General features: G+C 37.8%; 1 pseudogene; it reads left to right on the top strand.

The window, feature by feature from the left end:
- LOC130135966 (uncharacterized) lies at nt 1-3,027 on the top strand (annotated as a pseudogene).
- The last annotated feature ends 3,127 nt before the right edge of the window (nt 3,028-6,154 follow it).

The raw sequence follows: 6,154 nt of genomic DNA, 5'->3' as shown, positions 1-6,154 counted from the left end.
ATGAGGGTGGCGGAAACTGCAAACAACCCTCGTGACAACCAGGTATTTGTTCTTTTGTTCTTTTTTTTTCCTAAATTTAATTTTCGTCATTTCTAATGAAGTATATGTGCATTTGTCTTGTGTTTTTCAGTTTTTGCTATTCTTGTTACGTGTGTGATTTTAGTTAGAAGCTACATGTTTGGGGCTTGTTGCTATTGTTTCTTGTGCTGCCTATCAGTTAGCACCTTTCATTGTTTCCTCGTGGTCGTCATCGTCACCTCTAGCAATGGAAATAGCAAAAGATGTGCTCAAAGTCCTCAGGTTCTTGAACATAATTTAATTGTACAAGAATATTGGTTGATTATCGTGGTAGTCAATTGTTCCTAGGATATGAATTGCGTTGTTTACAGTTCGCTTCAATCGATGTGATGTGTTCGACATTTAACTTGCGAGTTGACTGTCATTTTGCTAGCAAGTTTTGTTCGTTGACATTGGAGTATTACTAGGTTGAATAGGAAGCAATGGTGAGTTCATTCAATTGTTGACTCTTTATGTTCGAATATTGTTTTTAGCTATTAGTTTATGACTTCGTATGGTTTTTAACATAATGAAAGTAACAATGATGATAGCTCATTGGACGAGAGTGATAAAGAACCAAATATATTAGATGATGAAAAGTCGGTGACAAGGGAAGATGATGAGAGAATTCGAAAAAGCAAGAATAGAGGATGAGGCAGATGATGGGTAAGATTCGGTTGTAGGTTCCACCGATAGTTTTTTTTACGAAGATGAGGCAGCTAATGAAGAGGTAGATTCTCTAAGTGGACCCGATATTGATGATTTCAAAGAAATCAATGGCATATCGGCCTAATGGTTAATAGGTATGATTCTACGTGTGACCATAATGAGGAAGTGTTTAGTTTAGGCATGAGATTTGAATCTCATGAACGGTTCAAGAATGTTGTGAAAGGTATGCTGTAATTAATGGATTTGACATTTTTGGCCAAAGAGTGAATATAAGAGAATGGAAGCGAAGTGCGTAAAAGGATGGGGTGGAAGGTTGTATAGCAGTTGAATTCAAAATGATAAACTTTTCTCATAAAGAAAGTTGGACATTTCCATAATTGCAATATAAGTCTAAAAAATAGATAAGCCACTGTTACATGGCTTGCTCAAGAGTATGTGCCCAAGATTAGAGCCAAACCTACTTACTCTGCTGCAAAAATGCAGGTAGATGCAAGAGAAAGGTTTGCTTTAACACTTAGCAAGAAAAAATGTAATGGAGCTATATGGAAAGCTCTTAGTGATATAAGGGGCTATATATAATATGCTGAGATCTTATTTGGCGGAGTTGAAGAGAGTTAGCAAGGATGAAACATTTGACATAGAAGTCAACCTAGTAACCAAAGTATTTGAGAGATTTTATATTGATTTTGATGAGTTTTTTTTTTTTGCATGTAAGAATTTTGATGAGTTGAAAAAAGGGTTTTTAGCAGGATGTAGGCGTGTCATAGGCTTAGATCGGTGCTTTCTTAAGACTAGATTTAATGGTATGTTGTTGTAATATGTAGGACAAGATGGAAACAATCAAATGTTTCCAATAGCTTGGGCAATTGCAGAAGTTGAGTCCAAGGCATCTTGGAATTGGTTTCTCACCCTGTTATTCATTGATTTGAGCGTGGACACGGGCGAGGGTTGGACTTTTATTCGTGATTAGCAAAAGGTGATATATCAACTTTTGTCTTTATTGGCTATTACCCTTTAATAGTGCAATGTGATTTTTTTGTTTTTTGTCGGTTGATATTTTGGTTGCAGGGACTAATGAATGCAATTTCATACCTATCTCCACAAGCAGAGCAACTAATTGTGCAAGACATGTATATGCTAATTGGAAAAATTTGCACAAAGGAGACGCTCTTAAGAATCTTTTCTGGAGGATTGTGAGGGGTACATTTGAAGCTGAATTTGACCTACCAATGATGGATTTGAAGGAGGAATTCCTAAAGGTGTTGAAGACTTTATGAGACAAGGCCTTGAGCACTTTTGTAGGGCTTTCATCAAGACAGATACCAAATGTGAAGAGGTTGATAATAACTTAAGTGACACCTTCAACTGATACATTTGCATAGCAAGAGCAAAACCTATACTCGAGATCCTTGAAAGAATAAGAACTATGTTGATGGAGAGAATGACAGAGAGAAGTCAGTTGATGGTGGCTTGAACATATCCAATTTGCCCAAGGTTAGAATGAAGTTAAATAAGACTAAGCTGGAGTCCAGGTATTGTGTTGTATTGATAGAGTGGCAATAGGGAATAACTTTGAGGTTCAAGTATTTGACAAAAGATTTATGGTTAAATTGGCTGGGAAGACATGTGCTTATAGGGAATATGATATATTTGGAACACCATGTAAACATGTCATATGTTGCATTAGTTTCATGAAGTTAGATATCAATGATTACATTGATGTATGCTTCAAGAAAGATGCTTATGAGAGATGTTATCAATTTCCCCTCCCAGCTATGATTGGACAACAAATGTGGTCCAGATTCAGTGGTGAGCCAAGCAAACGCCCACCTTATAGAAAGAAAAAGGGGGAGAGAGAAGAAAAATAGAATCAAGGACAATGATGATGATGATAAGACATTGATGAAAGTTGGAGTCCAAATGCGATGTTCAAAGTGCCTTTAGTATGGGCATAACAAGAAAACATGCAAGAATCTTACAAATCCAAGGCCCAAAGAATTTATTTGACAATTTTGTAACTTTTAATAATAACTTTTTTGGGGCTATAATGATCGTTAATGTTGGTGTTTTTTTGTGTTTTTTACATGTAAGCAAAAAGAGGAAGACCAAAGAAGGCCGGCGGTGTACAGGATAGTGCACAAGCTAGTGGACCATCTAATAGAGAATCTGCTATGATCAGGAAGGAGAGAGTTCAAGTTAGTATTTTTGTAGCCACATTTTATTTTCATAATACTTGTGTATATTGTGATTAATATTTTATGCTCATTTTGTATCTTCAAGCTCAATAAGGATATGATATAGACTTTTCAAGTCTAAAACTGGGAATTCATATTTAAGGATAATATCTTTGTCTAATGTTTTATATGTATGTTGATAAGAAAAACAATTTCATATGTCAGATTTTTCTTTTTTACCGCAAATGCCTAGTAGTGATAGAATTGTTGACATGGGAGGTCCATTTTTCTCCAATGAACAAACATGAGTAAGGAATGTTCAAGTTTCACCGAGCCAATCTTCAATTGATATCTCAAAACTTCCATGCACTCAATAATATGGAATAGGTGGTAGATTGTGAAGTTGTGGACCAAGAAATACTAGTGCATGTTCAGTGCTTGCCATTAGATGAGGTCATTTTGTAGTAGACTAAGAAGTACTAGTTTTTACGTGTTTTGTAAGTGGATTTAGATGTATATCATGTGTAGAAGGGATGGAGTTACTTGGATCACTAGTTTCCAAGCTTCTTGCTATTCATCCTATATGAGCATGGGCGTGTTTTTCCCTCGATAACACCCATGCATCTCTCGTGCACCTTACGTGCATCTATTGTGAGATGCATCAGCTCGCTAGTTGGCGAAAATTTGGCTGGTCAATTGTGTATTTCAGGTAGCTATTTATTAGCAGGAGAGAAGATCAAAGGCCTCTTATTGGACACAAGGAACAGATAATAGTACAATCATAATGCTTTGGATTAAGCTTAAAAAACAACTAGTACCATAAACCCATAATCGTGATTTTAAATAATATACTTTTGAGATTTAAAAGCTCTTTAGTATCATGTAAGAGGCAAATCTAACAAGTAGTAAAAGGCCAATACATGTATAACACCCATACCGATGCTTCCCCTGAGCCTTGATAATCTTCAAAGGATGCCATGAGGGGTCGGTTAAAAGCTCCTCCCAAAAGGAACACATCATAGAAGCTCTTTCTTTGGAACACTTCAATGAATAGCCTAGTATCAAGCTCACCCATCCTATTAAGACAAATATGAGCACTCGATATTTCTTTAAATGCCTACATGATGAGTTGAGTGATTCAAGTATGAAAAATTTCTAAAACTTGAAATGAAGGAAGGAAAGAAAGGAGAAAGTCACATAGATCACTAGTTTTTGAGCTTCTTACAATCCATCTTTGCTCTGGCGCTCCATTGTGATGGGAGTGAGATTTAGCTCTTCTGCCTCCTAAAGTTTTTCTTCCTTTTCTTTCGAATCCCCAAGTACAACTTCCATACGCTTCAGAAGGTCAGCCTCCTTATCCTCCATTAGAGTGATTGTCTGCCTCACACATTTGTTCTGCAGTTTCAATGCCTAATTCTATGTTCCAAATGGATGTCCTCTTTCCTCTTAATTGAATAGACAACAAATACACATTTGGTTTCATGGGTTTAGAAATATACTTGAGATTCTCTACAATGTAGGAGCTAATTTTTAAAAGGAAATTACTCCAAACAAATAGCAATGCAACAATTTCAGTCACTTTTAGAAAACGGTGAAGTCTCTTACACTTTTTTTAGCACCTCTTGCTAGTAAGTTCTCTGAGATCTTGCTTGTTGCAGGATAAAAAAACAAGAGATATAAAAATCGCATCCGATATTTCGCAACTTCCTTTAATTAATAAACTTGTTTTGATGAATCTAAAAGGATAGAAGTGTAAAGCACACCTTCATTATAAAATTGCCCGAGCTTTCGTTTCTTAGCGATTAAGTTTTCCCGAGAGTGTTGGAAATCTCATTTGATCTTTCTTCCTTGTCTTGCAATGGCATATTCTTAAGTTCAAGCTTCTTCTCTAAGTATTATTCATCATCCAATTCCAGGTCCTTGTGAGATTCATCTTCCTGATTTTCCATTTCAAACCAAGTCTTTTCTGTAACGTGGACACATACTCAGTATTTAGCAGCATATAAATGATTGCCAATTATGATTTTTGAAAACACGATTGACGGAGTGTACCATGGTTTACAGGGATTGTGCACCATTGTGTGGGATTTCAGGGAAGGACATGGATTAACATGGCAGAGATGAATGACGATCAATGAAGACTTCAATATCTATTCGGACAAAACAAAAGCTTATAAAGAAAAACTCATCAAAATCTCGAGCAATCAACTCAATTGTCTAGAATTATCAAGTACCTCACGCAACTCACAATCTCTCTGTAATGTTAAACATATGTGTAACTTCATGGATAACGTAATACAAAACCTAAATGCCACGTTAACATACTACGAAGATGAAATGCCATAACCGGTATATTGGGTTCGTGTCACACCTTGACTTTTAACTTCGGTTTACATGGTGTCCTCGACGAACTACATTTAAATAAGAGGGGCTCCCACCTTAAGCGAGGATAAGACAAAGCGACGTTGGAGGAATCGAGGAGAACTCTTAGTATTGGGAGCAAGGAGAGGACCGAGAATTGAGAGTGGGTGTTGACGAGGATGAGAGCCGAGAGAGAGTCGCCTAGTGTGGTGGTGGTGGAACCGAGAATGACGAGACCGGGGGGGGGGGGGGTGGGGGGGGGGGGAGGGGGAGGGGGAGATATGAGAAAGTTGGCTGGTGGTGATGAAGATGATTGGACCGAAAGATGAAGGTGAAGTGGAGATGATGGAGTTTGTGCGTTTAAGAGGCAAAATGAGATGAAGAGAGAGTGGTCTCAAGAAGGATGAAGAGGGCCAAGAGTGGAGAGACTTCAAGTGCGTGTGTCTCAATTAGAGAGGGATGAAGAGAGCAAGTGGGTTTCTAAAGAAGAGAGAGAAGAGATGACCCTAATATTGGAGAGGAGAGAGGGAGTCAAGGAGCGCGGAAGGAAAGAGAGTGTGGTCTTCCAATTGACATCACCCATGCATGTTTTGTCTCTCATGACCGCGAAAATATTCGGTGATTTATTACTACCACATTAGCCGCTGAGGTGGTATTTATTTTTTACTTAACAAAATGACATGTGTTTGATGATGTAGAATAAAAGTAAAAAAAAAAAATCTGCATTTGTTCGTCCATGGAAGCTTTTGCTCCGTCATGCTTTTGGTCGCCTTCGTCTTCCTCCATCGTTGCTTGCGGTCGGCTCTATTGTCCCTTGGATTCAGCTCGTGGTTGAACCTGTCGACAGCCAAGCCACCCCTCCATTGTCACAGCGGCTTCTAGTCATTTTTTTC

This window comes from Syzygium oleosum, unplaced genomic scaffold (genome assembly GCF_021117445.2).
Source record: "Syzygium oleosum isolate NSW1041296 unplaced genomic scaffold, Sole_v2.1 Sole_v2.40, whole genome shotgun sequence".
NCBI classification, from domain to species: domain Eukaryota; kingdom Viridiplantae; phylum Streptophyta; class Magnoliopsida; order Myrtales; family Myrtaceae; genus Syzygium; species Syzygium oleosum.
This window is presented reverse-complemented; position numbering and strand designations above follow the sequence as displayed.